Consider the following 19,158-nt stretch of genomic DNA (forward strand, 5'->3'; position numbering starts at 1 on the left):
AGGGCGTCCAGTCATGACAGCAGTGTGGAGATTACGCAACTTAGTGAAACAGTTTTGAACCTTAAAACATCTGACTCTCGTCTGATCTAAAACCAGCTGCTCATCAGACATGAAGAATCGGCTGCGCTCTGACCAGGGGGCGGGGACTAAAAAGGTGGAGTTGGTGGATGTTCCCCTAGTGTTGGAGAAAGCAGTTTCAGCACATTCATTATCACCCCAAAATACACTGGGTCCACTCACTGTCCACTCTATTAGACACTCCTAGCTAGCTGGTCCAGCTTGTAGATGTGAAGTCAGAGGCAGGAGCTCTGCATCTGCTGCTGCCCAGTTAGTGTCGGCCATCCTCTGGACCTTCATCAGAGCCCACAGGACGCCGCCCACAGGACGCTGTTGCACGTGTAAAGCGTTTTCTTTAGTGGTAGCTCAAAGCACTAATTACTCTCCCCATCTGTAGGGGAAGCCCACGAGCAGGAATGCCCTAGCTGAGACCAGCAGTTTATCAAGCAGTTTGTGATGTAAACAGGATTGCCAGATCCAGAACCAGCAAACCCGGCTCTCTGTTCAGGCCTATGTTAGGAATCCTGCTGATCAGCGGAGTTCTGTACCCTGAGACAGGTTTTAATAAGAGCAGTAAACATTCGAGTAGATCTGTACGTTCCTAAAGAAAAGAGCATTACGGGTTCTCTCATTAAGGCAGAAGTTCTACACAGAGAATAGCTTTAATGCTTAAATGGTTCTTCATTCAGGAAACCTTTTTAAAATTCAGAACCTTTTTTAAAATTCAGAACCTTTTTAAAATTCAGAACCTTTTTAAAATTCAGAACCTTTTTTAAAACAGCTCTTTGCCACTACTGTAAGAAGCCAAAGATCTGTTTATAGTACTATATAGAACCCCTTTTGCTTACCATCTCAGAAAGTTCTTTAGGGGTTCTTTCATGAAGACAGTGGTTCAATTGTTTTTTTCTTGGTTAAATGGTTCTGTGTATACCGGGACATCTTACTGGAGAATGTTCTTAATGTTCAGTATAAGTATTTAAAAATGCTTCTGTAAAACACTATAAAGGTCCCACTATTGATTATATTCCAATGATTTCTTCAAGAGTTCTTTCATAGGGAGTTCATAGGCATAGGCAGTGATTCCACATAGAACAATGTCAACATGCTAAAATGGTTCTCTGCTTGGTTAAATGGTTCTTCATATCCAGTTAAATCATCTTGTAGATGGTTCTTTGCATAGAACCTTTTATATATAGTTCTATATAGCACCGGAACGGTCCCAATATTGTTATTAGCAGCAACTATTTAGTACTACTAATAGAACTAATAGAACCCATGTTCCTTATATTCCTGAAGGGTTTTTTTTCTGGCAATGGTTCAGTACACACACACATACACACACACACACACACACACACACATATATATATATATATATATATATATATATATATTTTTTTTTTTAGTTAGGCTATTTGTTGGTTTCAGGTGGATTAACTTGGTCCTCATGGGTCATTAGCTAGATTCTTGGTTGGCACACAGATGGACTGGGCAAAACATACCTCATACTGGTCAACTGGTTTAGTCAAGCTGGTTGGTTGAATAGCTTGGTCAGTCTGGTCATGATGGTCGACTAACTTGGTCAAACTGTTGGACGGACCATTTTAATCAGGGTGGTTGAACTGGCCATGCTGGTTGACTAGCTTGGTCATGGTGGAGGTGGTTGGTGTGGCGCTAGCACTAGCTGCCAGTGAGCTATTACACCATGTGGGAGACCAGGGTTCGATTCCCGGTCTGGGTGACTATGCTGCGCTACACCAATAAGAGTCCCGGGGCAAGACTCCTAACACTACATTGGCCCTCCTCTGGAATACGAGTCACCTTGTAAGTTGCTCTGGATAAGAGCGTCTGCTAAATGCCGTAAATGTAAATGTAAATGTATGGTGGAGGGTGAAGTAGGTTGGTCTGGATAGACAAGCTCTGTTAAGCTGGTCACCCCAGTAGATGGTAAAATAGCTAAACTGAAAATATGCCATGTGTTGGTCAACCAGCTAACAAAGTGTACCAGTTGAGCTTTAGCTAGTAAAATTTGCATTAGCATTAGCGACTAGCATCTAAGGTAGGACTGGGTTACTTAATGAACCGTTAGGCCATCGCTTTGACCTGACGTTAAGCTCAGTTCCAGCGTGTCTCGTGACAGTTCCCGAACGTTAGCCAGGCTTTCTGCATTAGCCGTTAGCGTGATGTCATGTTCATTGGGAGGGATTGTTTAGTTTTGGGTGTTGATTTTTTGCAGAACCCTCTCGGTACTTCTTCAAACAGTACATGCTCTTGTATCAGAGTGTCTAAGCTCCAGTACATGCCTTATTTAAGTGTAAATTATGGGCTGCTTTGATCACTGGAGTGTCAGATAAATAGCCTGTGGACTGTGTGTCCATGGCTGCTTCTCCGCACCCACATGCCAGAGAGAGAGAGAGGGAGAGAGAGAGAGAGAGAGAGAGAGAGGCATGCTGGAAAGGCGCCAGGCTTGATGTTGTTTTGCCGCCCACTCGGTGGCTCCGTGTCAGAGAGGGAAGAGGAGAGGAGGCAGGGAAGCAGCAGAGCGGAGAACACGCTGCTTCACGCGAGTATCGATTAAAAAATTAGAAACTAATCCAGGAATTCATGAAGATCCTTCCTCTCTCGCCCGGCTCCCAGCGGACCAGCAGGCCGGCCACCGCGCCGCAGCAGCACAGCGAGGGTTCTCACCGTGGGGCCTTCAGTGATGTTCCTCTCCCTCTGTTTTTATTGTGAATTATGTTCTTCTCCAAGTTCACAGAGAGGAGGTCACGTCTGTGGCACTTTCAGAAGTTACTGTCAGCGGCCAACAGCTGATAATGACCGAAGTTAGCCAGAAGAAAAAGAACAACGCCCTCACACCCAGACTGAGGCTTCAAACTTGTCTGTTTGTCCAATTAGAAGATTCTCACATCTACTGTAGATCAGTCAGGCAGTGCCTTCGGAGAAACGAAGGGTTCCTCAGTGGATTTTAGCTCGGCTGTACAGCTGTACACTCTTAGCGAGGGCAGTGGTCTTATACAGAGCCATGACAATCCAAAAGAACTGTCCAGATGCTTAAACGGTTCTTCATACAAGGAACACCTTTTTTTTTGTCGGTAGAACCTTTTTTAAAGAGTGTTTTTGTACACCAGAAAGGTTTACACTGTGGGAGTGAAAGAAAGGAGTCTGTATAGACCTAAGAACTCCAGCGGAACCATGTCTGGTGATATAAAGAACTCTTTAAAGAACCTTTCAGAGGTTGAAAGAACCTCAACATTGTGAAGATTCGATAGCAATGTAGAGGTTCCCAATTTTTGGTTTCCTCAATTACATGTTTTTGCTGATTGTTCTTTAAAGTACCACAATTTAATTCTTATGGAACCGATATAGAACCCTTTTCACTTACAGTGGACTGAAAAGCTTTCGGGTACTTTATAGAACCATTTATAAAACATGAAAAATGTTTACTATGTGCACATCTGTGTCAGCAATGGGTACAACTTAATTGCATTCAGTAGAAGGGGTGTCCACAAACATTTGGACATACAGTGCATATGAAAATAAGTGAAAAAAGAAAAAACCCAGTGTGCCAATCTACTGACGCTTTTCCACCAATATGAAGAACCTTAAACTCAGGCAAAGAACCATTTAAGCAACCAAATTATATATATATATATATATATATATGTATATATATATATGTGTGTGTGTGTGTGTATATATAAAACGTGTACATAAATAATCGAACCTGTATGTTGAATAGAGGTCCTTAAAGAGGTTCTTATCATCCAGTAATCACACAGAAAACAGTCCAATCCGGTCCACAGCTGGTTCTGCGGCACATTAGTTCATCAGTAAAGTTCTTTAGGGGACCGTTAGACACCACTGCCAATACATCTGTTGTTCAGTAAACCTGATAAAAAGAGGCTTAGCCTCAGAACAGTAATCCCTCCCTCCAGTCCAACCCAGCTAATCTAAATTAGCGGGTAATCATCTCAGTCCTGCACAGTGTTTAATTAGTGATCTGCGCAGAACCCGGACGGAGTCCTGCTGGATCAGACCAGGCTCCACTGCTCTGATTCAGCTCCAAAGAGACCCGAAAGCAACACGTTCTCCTCAGCAGGTGTCAGGCATACGGATGTGCTAACTAGACAGTGCCTTCATTACCACACTAATAAGCAGGAGGGGGGGTGAGGGGGGGGAGAGGGGGGGGTGTGACTCAATACAAACCCAATTTGAAAAGGAAGCGGAGTGTTTTAGGAATCCACACCTCGCCCATCAGCGCCGGTCTCCTGCGGCGGGGAAACCTCCAGCCCTGTTAGAGCGTAATGAAGCTCCTGCAGCCGCCCGGTTTATTAGCCGTGCACTGGAAAATGCTACGCTGGCATTCTGGAGCCTAGCGGACATTACCCAGCACCGGTCAAAAGTTTGGAGCACACCTGATCATATCTCAGTGCTGGATGGAAACAGAAGGGGTGAAGAGAGTCTCTGCAGCTGATCTTTATACTGGATCAGAATTTCCTGATGAACGGACCAATAGAAATGCTCCAAAGGTTTTCAGAAGGTTTTTCCTCCTGCTGTAAAGATGCTGTTTTGGAGATATGAGGTTTTTAAGCAACAGCAACTCAAAAACAGCCACTTTTAAATTAATCACAGTTGTAAACATGTACAATTTACAGCAGTTTAGCCCCTCCCATTAACCATACAGCAACTTAACTCCACCCATTTACCATACAGCAACTTAACTCCACCCATTCAGTCTACAGCAGTTGAACTCGACCCATTCAGCCTACAGTAGTTTATCTCCACCCATTCAGCCTACAGCAGTTCAGCTCCACCCATTCAGCCTACAGCAGTTTATCTCCACCCATTCAGCCTACAGCAGTTCAGCTCCACCCATTCAGCCTACAGCAGTTTAGCTTCTCCTATTCAACCTACATCAATTTAACTCAAAGACAAAGGATAATAAATAATGGGGGGTAGTGTGCAAATGATGCAGTGTGTATAAATATTGAGTCCAGTGAGGTAGTAAAGTTATTAGTGCAAATGCTTTGTGCAAAAATGCTTCCCATTTTATCTGGGGTAAATGGTTGGAGAGAGAGAGAGAGACAGAGTGAGAGAGAGAGAGAGAGAGTGTATTTGTGTGCATGTACCAGAAAGATATCAGGTCAGAAGTTGAGTTGTGTTGAGGAGTCTGATGGCTTGGGGGAAGAAGCTGTTGCAGAGTCTGGTCGTGTTGGACCGGATGCTGCGGTACCTTCTTCCTGATGGCAGGAGGGAGAACAGACTGTGTGAAGGGTGGGTGGAGTCATCCACAATGCTGGTTGCTTTGCGGATGCAGCGGGTGGTGTAAATGTCCATGACGGAGGGGAGAGAGACTCCGATGATCCTCTCAGCTGTCCTCACAATGCGTTGGAGGGTCTTGCGGTCAGAGGCTGTGCAGGTCCCAAACCAGGCAGTGATGCAGCTGCTCAGGATGCTCTCTATGGTCCCTCTATAGAAGAGGGTGAGGATGGGTGGAGGGAGACGGGCCTTTCTCAGCTTCCGGAGGTAGTAGAGACGCTGCTGGGTTTTCTTGGCTGTAGAGCTGGTGTTCAGGGACCAGGTGAGGTTCTCCGCTAGGTGGACACCAAGGAACTTGGTTCTCTTAATGATCTCCGCAGAGGAGCCGTTGATGTTGAGCGGAGAGTGGTCTTGTCTTGTTTTCCTGAAGTCAACAACCATTTCCTTGGTCTTCTTTACATTCCAGTGAAGGTTGTTGACTGTACACCAGTCTGTCAGCTGCTGCACCTCCTCTCTGTATGCTGACTCGTCGCCTTTGTTGATGAGACCCAGCACAGTTGTATCATCTGCAAACTTTATGATGCTGTTAGAACTGTGCTGTTCCAGACACTCCCCTCGGGTAGCTCCAGACACTCCCCTCGGGTAGTTCCAGACACTCCCCTCGGGTAGTTCCAGACACTCCCCTCGGGTAGAAGACTGCGGTCCATCAAAACCAGCACAACACATCATGCTAACAGCTTCTTCCCCAGAGCTGTAGCGCTCCTCAATCACAGTGGTCACCTCCCACTGTAAACCTCTAAACTTACAACTGAACTGTACCAAACCGGACTGAACAGCTATTTTGCACTCTGCCTATTTTGCACTATGACTATTTGCACACCTGTACAGATGTTCTTTTCTTTTCTGTAAATATATTTTCAGCTCTTTATTACCTTTAGTACTTTTTACTTTTTTAATTTATCCCCTACCCTATTTATTGTTTAGTGTCATTTTCCTTTAGTTTAAGACTGTGTTCTGTGTTTTTTTGTTACTTGTCATACGTGTTGCTCTCACCAAGACAAATTCCTTGTATGGGTAACATACTTGGTGAAATAAAGAGATTCTGATTCTGATTCTGATTCTGTGTTTCACAACACAGTCATGAGTCAGCAGGGTGAACAGCACAGGACTCAGTACACTGCCCTGGGGTGCCCCAGTGTTCATTGTGCTGGAGCTGCTGTCCCCGAACTGGACTAACTGGGGCCTCCCCGTCAGGAAGTCCAGGATCCAGTTGCAGAGGGGGGTGTTGAGGCCCAGCAAGCTTAACTTAGTCTACAGCAGTTTAACTCCACCCATTAATCCTAAAGCAGTTTAACTCCACCCATTCAGCCTACATGCAGTTTAACTCCACCCATTCATTAGTCTACAGCAGTTTAACTCAACCCATTCAATATGTTTTTCCTTTGCTGCAGTCTCTGCTCTTTTACAAATGCCTTACACTAGATTTTGGAACATTGCTGTGAGGATTTGATGCCATTTGGCCATGAGAGAACTAGTGAGGTCAGGTATTGATAATGGATTTGTAGTTTTAGATCAAAAATGCCATCTTATCTCACTTATCCCTGAAGAATTGTCCGGAGCTCCAGTAAGAAGTTGGCTCCAGTGCTGCGGGCTGTATACCCCTCTGTCTACTGGTTGGCATTGGGCATGCTGGCTTTAGACTCATGTATGGCTGCTCCAGAGAGTCCTATTATATTGGCAGTGCTGTTCATGTTCAACTAAAGGCCTGTCTCAGTAATGGATGCATCGTAAAGTAGCTAAACTCACTCATTAAAGGAGTGTCCGGATACTTTTGTACCTACAATGAATCTTGTTTATTAAGGATGATCCCTGACTTTACAAAGTTTAGCAGCAAGCTACAGACTTCACACTGCATATCAATCAGAGGTACAGCAGCTGTTCCAGCTGTTCTAATGGTGGAGGAAGTTTGATGTGAGTCTGTGGGTGTATGAAAGGTTGTGTCCCTCCACCTGCACCAATCTGCTGCACCTGCCCACACTGAGGGCTGATTATCTACCGCTGCAGAGAAACACAGCTGTATCCCACACAGGTACACAGGACACACCCGACTGAGTGCTGTTTAGCTGATTTTACGTAGGAGGTGTTCTGAACCACCGTCGGCTCTTTAAAGAGCACTCGCTTCATCTGCACTAGTGATGTACCACCTGAGAATGATTCACAGAGTCTTCTGTGAACAAGGTGAGTCTGAGTGCATTATAACTGAGCATTGTTGTTTTGTTTCAGTTGGTGCAGCGATGCATATTTTGTCATTTCTTCCATATGGCTAAATCCCCAAATGAGTCTGCAAATGATTCCAAACCATTTGAATGAATGAATCACTGTCAGTGAAAGAATCCTATTTTGTCTTTTAAAAATGTGAGTGTCTTTTATTGGGTGGTGTGCTCAGGGTGGGGTACGATGCTGCTAATGCTACTGACCTGGAAGTGGAAGGTGGAAGAGTTTGAGGATGATTCAAGGAGTCTTTTGGGTGAATGAAATCAAGTCAAGTCAAGTCAGATTTATTTGTATAGCGCTTTTTACAACTGTTGTCGTCACAAAGCAGCTTTACATAATTAGTACTTAATAAATGACGGAGACAGAGAAGAAAGAAGGAATAACATGATGGATCAAAGACCCCCGTGAGCAAGCCAACGACGACAGTGGCAAGGAAAAACTCCCTCAGAGCTGGAGGAAGAAACCTTGGGAGGAACCAAGACTCACAAGGGGGACCCGACCCGTCCTCCTCTGATCAGAACTATTTAAACATTAATGATAAAAATTACTAAACCAGATACAGCAGATAGTTAATAGTGGTGATATTAATAGTGTCAGACAGACACGAGTCCATCTAGGTTTCAACACGGCCACCAAACAGGCAGCAGCAGCAGGCGGGTGAGCCACCGGTCCGCCATGGGTGGTGGTGGGTGGGGGGGCCGGACTGGTAGGTGGCAGCTGGTTTGACGCAGGTAGAGGGGACCTCAGCGGTCAGTCTTCAAGCAGGTTGGGCTGGGTGGCCATTTATTTGGAGAAGGTAAAAAGAGAAAGAGAAAGTTAGTTCTGAGAGGAATTTTATGGAGGGTGGAGAATGTTGAGCATCAGCATCAGGCTATTATCTGACGACTCCGGCAGGTCTGATTATCACAGCATAATTAAAAGGAGAGAGCCAGAAGGTAACACGGACACGGGCGTACCCTGAGAACACCAGCATCTATCTGCTCCACCGTCAACGAACCTGAGTGATGGCGTGTAAGCAGCGAGACGACAGCTCCAGCATCTCAGTGTACTACAATTCCCTGGGTCCGCGAACCCCTGGACCTGCAGCCCTTATCTAAGAAACATTAATTACCAAAAGCTGAACTAAACATATAAGTTTTCAGCTTAGATTTAAAGATTGAGTCCCGAACATTATCTGGAAGGTTATTCCAGAGTTGGGGGGCTTTATAAGAAAAGGCTCTTCCCCCTGCTGAGGTTTTCTGAATTTTGGGAACGCGTAAGAGGCCAGCACCCTGAGATCTAAGTAGTCTTGATGGTTCGTAATATACTATAAGATCCTGCAGGTACTCAGGAGCGAGGCCATGTAGGGCTTTATATGTTGATAGAAGAAATTTGTATTCGATACGGAATTTAACTGGGAGCCAATGAATGAATGAACTGAACTGATTCATGCTAAGATGTAAGACTTGTTCTGTTTGTCAGATCGATTGAGCTGATGTACAATAACAATATGTTCCTGCAACAAGGGTTCTGTGTAGTACTGAAATGTGGTTCTATCCATTAGTAGAACCATTTCTGGTACTATTTAGAACCTTTAGAATTTTTGTTTTGAATTATCAATAGGTCTTATTAACCAGTCAAAGGTCTTTTGATTTGCAATGGGTTTACATAGAACCACTGTCTTACCTAAAGAACCCATGAAGAACCTTTCTCCATGGGTTCTGTATAGAGACACGGTTACTCCGAGAAACTGTTGAATGCACATTGGTGCAGAAGGTTCTTCCTAGCATCAGAAGGGGTCCCACCATCTTTACCGTTCATGAAAGGAGTGTTATGTTGGTGTTGGGATGCAAAAACTTCCACACTCCTAAAACCCTGAATGAGTCAGTGAACGATTCCGAATCATTTCACTGAATGAATCAGTGTCAGTGGATGACTCAGTTTGGCGAATGGTTTGTTCTGAACGACTCTGTGAGAAGTTTGAGTGTCTGTATTTTGGGTGCTGTGCTCAGGGTGGGGTGCGGTGGTGCTAACGCTGCATTGCTTTTGACCTGGAAGCAGAAGGTGGAGGCTTGCGCTGAGCTTGGCTGGTATATTTAGCAGCAGCAGTGCTGAGCGCTGAGCGGCGCGGTGTGCTGCCCGCTGGGGTGTCTGCTGCTTTTGTTTTTGCACTCCCACGTTCCTCACAAGGTGCCTCTACTGGAGGAGCGTGTGGAGAACCCTGCTGAGAGTTCTTAAAGCTTTCGGAAGCAGGGAGAGTCACTCATTTACACTGCACTGCCTACTCAGCAGCCATCCTCACACACACACACACACACACACTGTTTAACCCTTTAGGAGTCTGGAATTATTAAGGTTATTACACAGCATAATTACCTCATTATAGTGGAGTCATTCTAAGAAGCGGTTGCCACTTGAGTCAACAGAGTTTGATGTTTCCAAAGCTTAAAGATATGAATTGAAGTGTTCTGGTTAGCTCGATATATAAAAAATGGCAATTTCTCAAAGAATACCATTCTATTTTTAATTCTTGGTTGGTTAATGTTGGTACCCCTCGGTTAATAACAGAAAAACCCACAATGGTCACAGAAAGAACTTGAATCTGACAAAAAGTAATAATAAATAAAAATTCTATGAAAATGAACAAATGAAAATCCGATATTGATTTTGAATCATTGCTTAATAGAATTATTTTTTTTAATAAACTCATTGAACAGGCCTGGACAAAAATGATGGTACTCTGAAAATAATGTGACCAAAGGGACATGTTAAATCAAGGTGTGTCCACTAATTAGCATCACAGGTGTCTACAATCTTGTAATCAGTCAGTGGGTCTATATATAGGGCTACAGGTAGTCACTGTGCTGTCACTTGGTGACATGGTGTGTACATTTCATTACATTTACAGAATTTAGCTGACGCTCTTATCCAGACTTACAAGGTTACTCATATTACAGAGGAGGGCCAATGTAGTATTAGGAGTCTTGCCCAAGGACTCTTATTGGTGTAGCGCGGGATAGTCACCCAGACCGGGAATCGAACCCCAGTCTCCCACATGGTGTAATAGCTCACTGGCAGGTAGTGGTGCTATATGTTGCACCAAACCAACCACGTGTGTACCACACTCAACATGGACCAGAGGAAGAGAAGGAAAGAGTTGTCTCAGAAGATTAGAAAGAAAGTTATAGACAAGCATGTTAAAGATAAAGGATATAGGACCATCTTCAAGCAGCTTGATGTTCCTGTGACTACAGTTACACATATTATTCAGAAATGTAAGATCCATGGGACTGTAGCCAACCTCCCTGGATGTGGCTGCAGGAGGAAAATTGATGACAAATCAAAGAGACAGATTTTACGAATGGTAACATAAGAGCCCAGAAAAACTTCTAAAGAGATTAAAGGTGAATTTCAAGCTCAAGGAACATCAGTGTCAGATCGCACAATCCGTCTTTGTTTGAGCCAAAGTGGACTTCATGGGAGACGACCAAGGAGGAACCATTGTTGAAAACAAACCATAAAAAGCCAGACTGGAATTTGCCAAACTACATGTTGACAAGCCCCAAAGCTTCTGAGAGCTTCCTATAAACAGATGAGACAGAAATAGAACTTTTTGCCAAGGCACATCAGCCCTATGTTCACAGAAGGAAAAACGAAGCATATCAAGAAGAGAACACTGTCCCTACTGTGAAACATGGAGGCTCTGTTATGTACTGGGGCTGCTTTGCTGCATCTGGCACAGGATGTCTTGAATCTGTGCAGGGTACAATGAAATCTCAAGACTATCAAGGGATTCTAGAGAGAAATGTGCTGCCCAGTGTCACAAAGCTTGGTCAGGTCATGGGTCTTGCAACAGGATAATGACCCAAAACACACAGCTAAAAACACCCAAGAATGGCCAAGAGGGAAACATTGGACTATTCTGAAGTGGCCTTCTATGAGCCCTGACCTAAATCCTATTGAGCATCTTTGGAAGGAGCTAAAACGTCTGGAAAAGGCACCTTCAAACCTGAGACAACTGGAGCAGTTTGCTCATGAGGAGTGGGACAAAATACCTGCTGAGAGGTGCAGAAGTCTCACTGACAGTTACAGGAATTGTTTGATTGCAGTGATTGCCTTAAAAGGTTGTGCAAAAAAATATTAAGTTGAGGGTACCAACAATTTTGTCCATGTGTGTACGTGCATGTGTGGTCAGAAACTTGTCCACATGAAGAACTGTAACCATTTGAGGAAATTTACCACCCTGTCACATTTGGCTGCTGTGTCTAAATAAAAAAGATATTAATGGCATTTCAAAGTCGAGGTGAGCTGAATGTATGGCTGCTGTGCCATAGAAGGCTGTTCCACAGTGGAAAAAAGGAAGAAATTATGAAAAATGAAGCCGCCGGAGCAGAGTTCATTTTAATATTTCTGTTTTAAAAATTATAATTAATTTCCATGGAGAAAGTAAAAAGAGAGAGGCACAATGCAATGGGCTCAGAATTGTGATGCAATTACAAGAGGTGGGACCTTTCTGGTGACATCACCAACGTATGACTAAGAGGGAGTCTTCATAGGACAGTTTTTAAGGTGTAGTAGATTAGATTCGGGTTTAAATTTAGGTTTACGTTGAGGTTCAGGTTTAGGTTCAGGTTTAGGTTTAGGTTCAGGTTCAGGTTGAGGTTTAGGTTAAGGTTGAGGTTCAGGTTGAGGTTCAGGTTTAACTTCAGGTTTAGGTGTAGTAGGTTTAGTTCAGGTTTAGTTTCAGATTTAGGTTCAGATGTAGGTTGAGGTGTAGGTATAGGTTAAGGTTTAGTTGGTTTATGTTTTAAGTTCAGGTTCAGTTTTAAGTTAATTTTTAGATTTAGGTTTAAGTTTAGCTTTAGATTTAAGTTTAAGTTCAGGTTTAAAGTCAGGTTTAAGTTTAAGTTCAAGTTCAGGTTTAGGTTTAGGTTCAGGTTCAGGTTTAAGTTCAGGTATAGGTTAGGTTTAGGTGTAGTAGGTTTAGGTTCAGGTGTAGGTTAGGTTTAGGTGTAGTAGGTTTAGGTTCAGGTTTAAGTTCAGGTTCAGGTAGTAAAAGGTGACTGGTAGCTTTGTAGGATCCTCTGTTCTGGGTTTGGATGCTGTGGGTCTGGGTTGTCAGTAATTGGAGCAGATGTTGGAGGGTTGATCTATATTTAGTCACATGGTACAAATCCTGAAAAGCTCTTTTAGTCTCATACTGATACTAATTCCTCTTCACACCAGGCTGTGGACACACCACATGATACACACATTAATGAGTCCAACTGTCTTTATTGTGTTTGGGTTCTCTCTCTCAGTGATTACCCCACCCTCCTTCATTTCATGTTTACAGCCTGGAAAATGAGCTTCTACCACTGTATCTCCTCTACTCACAGATTTCATAATTTGTTTGATTTTCTGAGCTTGGAGACTAAATTGTGTCACACAGTCTAGAATAATTACCATCAGGGTGACTAGCAGGTATTGTGTTCAATAAATCAGAGCACTTCCAGGTTGTTGCTTTTATGGCTGCATTATTAATCACAGCTGACGAATAGCCGCATTCATAAAACCCACATTTCATATTTCACTCAAACTCATGTTCTCCTGAGAACACGCCGCTGTTTTTCACTGTGTCTTCTGTAGCTCCTGTAGAGGGTGGGTTTTATGGAAATGTTGGGGGTGTAAATATAATGAGTCGAGACTGTGATGTAACAGTTTTGGGGGTTTAGAATTGGCCCATTTTGCTTCTGCTGGATGTTGAACAGCAGTGTTTGAGGTTCCTGGTTTCTCACGTCCATCTACTGAACGCCAGTTATTCAACTATGCCAGGATACACAGTTCTCCAGTCTAGGGCACCTTTACGAATGCCTAGAAGGTCCTGAAGTTTGTGTATTGGGTATGAGTCAGAAATTCTTTATATAAATCAACAGCATCACTTTGTTGTTGCCGGCGGTAACCTTCAAAAGGGTTAAACCCAAGATGAAGGCTATATAAATGCAGTTAGTGTGTTGTGGAATTGAGGACTTCCGCTGTGCCGTGTCCTCAGTGACGGAGGGCTGTATTGATGTGTAGTTAATCACGCTGAGGCTGACAGTCTGAAGCTCATATTCCACCGTGCAAATTGCTCACGCTTCAAGTTTACTACGAAATGGCCACTTTAGTGAAAGTGAAGGATGGCCCACTGTCTTCGCCATGATTTCTACAGCCCTGACAGCTCAGAGCACAGAGCCAGAGTCAGGGGGGAGGAACGAGACCACGGCCTGCCTGAGACAGCAGCTGATATACGACCAGTATTCAATGTTACCGCCCACATAATTCAGCGGCTGCTCCCCCGATCGCAGTCTTCCTCTGATAATCTTTGATTAATTTTTTAGCTGTAGTCATTGGTTCATCTCAAAGACCTCACCCCTGACTGACCTGATCTGTACCTGAACTGGCTGATTTCCACAGTTCTATTAGTCTGATTTGGTCACTGTAGATCCAGCATGCAGTGGGTTCCCCTTTTACGTCCAAGTTCTTCTCCATGGTTCTTCCTTATGCTTATTGAAAGGGTCTGTCTTTGAGTCTCAGTTCCTCTCAGTGGTTCTCCTTCATGCTCTTCTGGAGGTTCTTGACCATGGTTCTTCCTTATAGTCTTTAAGAGAGTCTTAGTTTTTTCACTGTGGTTCTATCTCATTCACTTTGGGAGGTTCCTCACATGCAGTGATGGCTCAGCGGTTAGAGCTCTAGGCTGTTGATGACAAGGTTGTGGGTTCGATACCCAGGCTGCCAGGAAGTTGCCACTGTTGGGCCCTTGAGCAAGACCTTCTCTGCTCCCCGGGAGCCGCAGCAATGGTGTGCTCACTGTCCGCTGTGTGTTTCACTGGTGTGTGTGTGTGTATGTGTGTTCACTGCATGGATGCAATAAAAGAAGGTCAAGTTTTATCTGTGTCCAACACTAATGGTCGATGGTTGTCTAGTCTTTAGAAATGATCAGAGAGCACAGAGCTGTTAAAAAAGGGTTATTTAGTAAAGGCTTTTATTAAAGGACAACTCAAAGAAACGGTTGGATGTTTTTTTTAACTGGTTGAAAGGCTGTTTGGATTGGTGGAAAACCTTTTGTGCTGTAAATTCTATAAATGCCAAAAAGTGAAAATTCTCTTTCAGGACTATGCAGAGCCCCTTTTGCTGAGGGTACAGGAACAGTGAAGAGTAGTGTGTGCTAATGTGGACGAATGTATAATTATAGAGGTATTCTGTGGTTCCAGTTTCTTCCAAAAACCTCCTTAATCTGCTTTCACTGGTTTGTGATTGACCTTCTGAGTGTTTATTCGTCTCTCTCAAACAAGATTTCAGAGTCGGCCCAGGTGCTTTCTGAGTGATGTCGTGGTTTGATACAATGCTGCATGGGGAGAGCGAGAGAGAGCGAGAAAGAGAGAGAGAGAGACAGGCTGGAATCTGCATGAGATGGAGCAGGCCAGGATCAATGAAGGACTGATGAGCCTCCTTAGCAGAGTAGCTTTCTCAACACTTTTCCAGACGTTACAGAGAGAAATGTCACTGGGGAGACAGTGCATTGATACCAGGTTATTGAATGCCGCTCGGTCTCCAGAAAGCAAAAATAGATCACTCTAATGAAAAAGAAGATGGGGTATAAATGAACTTCAAGCATTTCATCATGCTGACACACATCTAGAATAGGAATTCAAGATCAGGTTAGCGTATAAGAGCAGGACGAACCATACTTTCATCCGTAAAAGCTGTGTGATGTATGGCATATAGCTTTCTAACCTCTGAGGTAATGGTGCTCAGTCAAGTTGCTAAAACTCGCTGTTTTTTAGCACATGTATTTTTTTAATTCACAGAATTACTCAATAAATGAGCTGTTTCTAATAATAAAAACAGCTGTGTGTGTGTTTTTCTGATTGTTTTCTGATCTAAATGGCTTAGAAAAGATATTAAATTAGTGTATATATAGTATATGTTTTATATGTTTCTTGAGAACTCTACCCTCTACCCTTGATTCAAGCATTGTGCAATTTCCAGATAAACAACCTCCTAGTCTGGTACAGGCTGTTCATTCTTCTGAAACAACCTTTAAAACTATCCACCATCCACTCAGCTAAACTAATACCTCAGCCAACAGTGGCAAGAAAACTGTCATCATATGTCCAAACTCATATAGTTTTATAAATGATGTCCCCCCAGCATTGAGCTGTGGAGCAGTGGAAGAACTGGGTTCTCTGGAATGATGGTGGTGGAGCTCCATCCAGTACTTTTGGGATGAGTTGGAGATGGAGGTGGGGTGGTGATGATCATCATAGAAACATCCTGACCTCACTAATGTACTTGTAGCTGAATGCAGCCAAATCCTCACAGTAATGTTCCTCCAGAATCTAGTAGAAAGTCTTCTTCTCTGGACAGTAGAGACCAGTAGAGACTCCAACAGAAGCAGGATCAACTATTTTTAATCACCTTGATTTCAAATTAAACAGTGAATGAGCAGATGTCCCAATACTTTTGTCCATATATTGTATGTTGAGCACTAAACAGATACAGAACGCACACAGATCATGTCATTCTATTACAGCCCTCTGACAGTGTGTATCCCTCTGTTCCTGCAGTGTCTCATCGTCTGATGGCCGGTCTGACATCTCTTCTTGGAAGAAAACCCATCACCAGAAAATCAGTCTCGACAAGATGAACCTGATCTACACCTCAGCATTCTCCAATGTTCAGCCTCTCAGCTACTGCTGGTAATCTCCCTGCTCATACATCACATGTTGCTGAGAACTGAGGAACTGGGGCTGACAGCATGATTCCAAGTGATCAGCTCACGTTCTCAGAGTATGAGGACTTACATTCTTCACTGTTTCATATTTGTACTGCAACGTTTGAAGATCTGAACTTTCCCTGACAATGTCTACACCCTAAGCAACAAGGGTTCTATAGAGTACTGGTTCTAAAGTGTTTCCTTAACTCATAACAATAGTGGAACCCTTTTGGTGCTATATAGTACCACACTGTAATCATATTGATAGTGTATAATCCCTCAGATCAAGAAGACAAAACCTTGAGAGGACCCAAGACTCATAAGGGGTAGCAGGACAACTGCAAAATAGCTGACCATATACAGTGAGATCATGGAGAACCATCTGCAAAAGGTTCTTTAAATTCTCATGGTTCTACATATAACTGTCGATCTTATTAAAGAACCCTTGAACAATCCTTTTCTCTATAAAAGAATGGAGAGCTCTGCTGCGTGCCTGGGCAGTAGCCTCCATGCTGCTGCTGGGAGCCAGTGGGTGGTTAGTGTGGTGCAACAGATAGCACCACTACCGGACAGTGAGCTACCACAGCGTGTGGGAGACTGGGGTTCGGTTCCCAGGCTGGGTGACTATACTGCGCTACACTAATCAGAGTCCTTGGGCAAGACTCCTAACACTACACTGACCCAACGCTGTAATACATTGAATACACTGAAACCTTATAAGTCGCTCTGGAGAAATGCATCTGCTAAATGCTGTAAAATTATTAGGTATGGGAACTGACCAGGCATGGTTCATGGTTCTACATGGAACTACTATAGCCTTTACCAAAGAACCCTAGAACAGCACTTTCTTTAAGAGTGTACTCAATCTCCTCGCTGCTTGTCTGGTCAGCAACCTTCCAGAGATCTCTAATGTGTCCCACTGGTTCCCGGCAGGAGGATGGATCAAACACAAGCATGTGTCCTTTCCTTCCAAGCCTTGAAGCCTCAGTCACACTCTACCACCAAACCAGTGTGCAGAACTGCATCCTGCCGTGGCAGCTCACATCTTTGACTTCAGGTTGACCTTCTTTTAGATTTAAACTCGCTCACGGCAACATCTCGCTGCCTTCGAGTCTTTGCCCATCAGGGGTGGAGCGAGCTGTCCTCTGAGGTCTGTACTGTCCAGCGCTGATTGATGAGTCAGAGCACATTTCTAAACGGTAAGCACTTATTATCGACCCATTTAATCAAAGAAATGATAACGGGTGGCTGATGTATGACTTATCTTCCTGTTCATCCATTTGCATGCCAATAAAATATGAAATGAATGCAAAGACAACACTGAGCAATCAGACAGCAGCAGTCGAAGTGTTGGCTTTGTCCTTGGAAGGTTCTTGATCCCTGATCAGGCCATAGCTGTCTCTCGTTCCGGGTGGGTAGGATGGTCCATCCTCCCCCCCATCACCCAGCATGGGTAATGCTAGCCAGTGAGGGAGGCTGTTAGCTGAAGTGACTGAATTAGGACTTGGTGTTCTTCACCAGGTGTGTTGAGCTCCTTTGGCATTGCTTAGCAACAGGGATCTACTTTCATGTGTTTTGAAGAAAGTCCAATGTAAACGTTTAAAGAACCTCCAAATAATGTAATGGTTCTAGCCAACAAAACATACATGCAGCCAAGGCACATTTAGGAAACCGCTTTTAATCTACTAAAGTCCTGCTAAACTACACTGTATGTCCAAATGTTTGTGGACACTACTTCTGATTACTACAGATTACTACAGATTACTGCACAGCTGTATAATCTCCACAGAAAAGCAACAGAACAGGACGCTCTGGAGCAGCCACCAACACATGACCCTAAGGTCACTGTGTTACAGGTACATTTCTGAGCATGATCTAGAGGGGTATAAAGCCCCCCAGGATTGGGATGTGGAGTGGTGGAGCTGTGGAGCTGCATTCTCAGGAGTGATGATGGAGCTCCATCCAGTACTTTTGGGATGAGTTGGAGTGGGAGGACTAATCATCCAACATCAGAACATCAGTGGAGGCTGTTAGTGAGCTAATACTCTGCTCAAAAATGGAATTATTCAAATCACAGAAGAACCACTCATGGTTCCATACCATTGAGCTGTGTACAGTTTGTAAACAAGATTCGGTTTGTTTGAAGTTGGTTAAGAACCTTTACATCACATAAAGATTATTCAGACATTCATCATGTTCTTCATACTCTTACTCTTCTCTTTTACAATTATTGTTCTATATATATATTTTACACTAAAGTAAAGCTAAGTAAAAGTAAAACACTAAGTAAAGAACGTTAAAGAGTATGACATGGCTTAATGAACCTCTTGAAGAGTGTGTGTTGTGTTTTCTGAGGCTTTGGTTGCTTTGGTTTGCTCAGTAGAGCCAGCGGAGCTCCGTTCAGCTGATTTGACACTACCTACTTTAAAAAGTGGTCAACAGTCACTGATAAGAGGAACCAATCACAGCTGTGTTTATGATCAGCAATGCTTTTATTCTATACATTTGTTAAAACAGCAAAAACACTGCGTTTCTGTCCCATTTATCACTTTATCACCCGACCTACCCGAGAGAGATCCCCATATTAATGTTTCATATCTTGTGTTGTCTGCGAGTGCAGATAAATAATACTCTTTGGGTGCACATGGTTGGTATGCTGCTTTTACTGGCCGCCTCAAGTGCATTGGAAACTCTATAGGCACTTTATTCGACACTCAAGGCCTGGCGGACGACGTGTGTGTGTATGTGTGTGTGTTTGTGTTTGTGTGTGTGTGTGTGTGTGTTTGTGTGTGTGTGTGTGTGTGTGTGTGTGTGTGTGTGTGTGTTTGTTATTGTGGCTATTGAGCTCC

Source organism: Salminus brasiliensis, chromosome 8, assembly GCF_030463535.1.
Source record: "Salminus brasiliensis chromosome 8, fSalBra1.hap2, whole genome shotgun sequence".
In the NCBI taxonomy this organism is placed as follows: domain Eukaryota; kingdom Metazoa; phylum Chordata; class Actinopteri; order Characiformes; family Bryconidae; genus Salminus; species Salminus brasiliensis.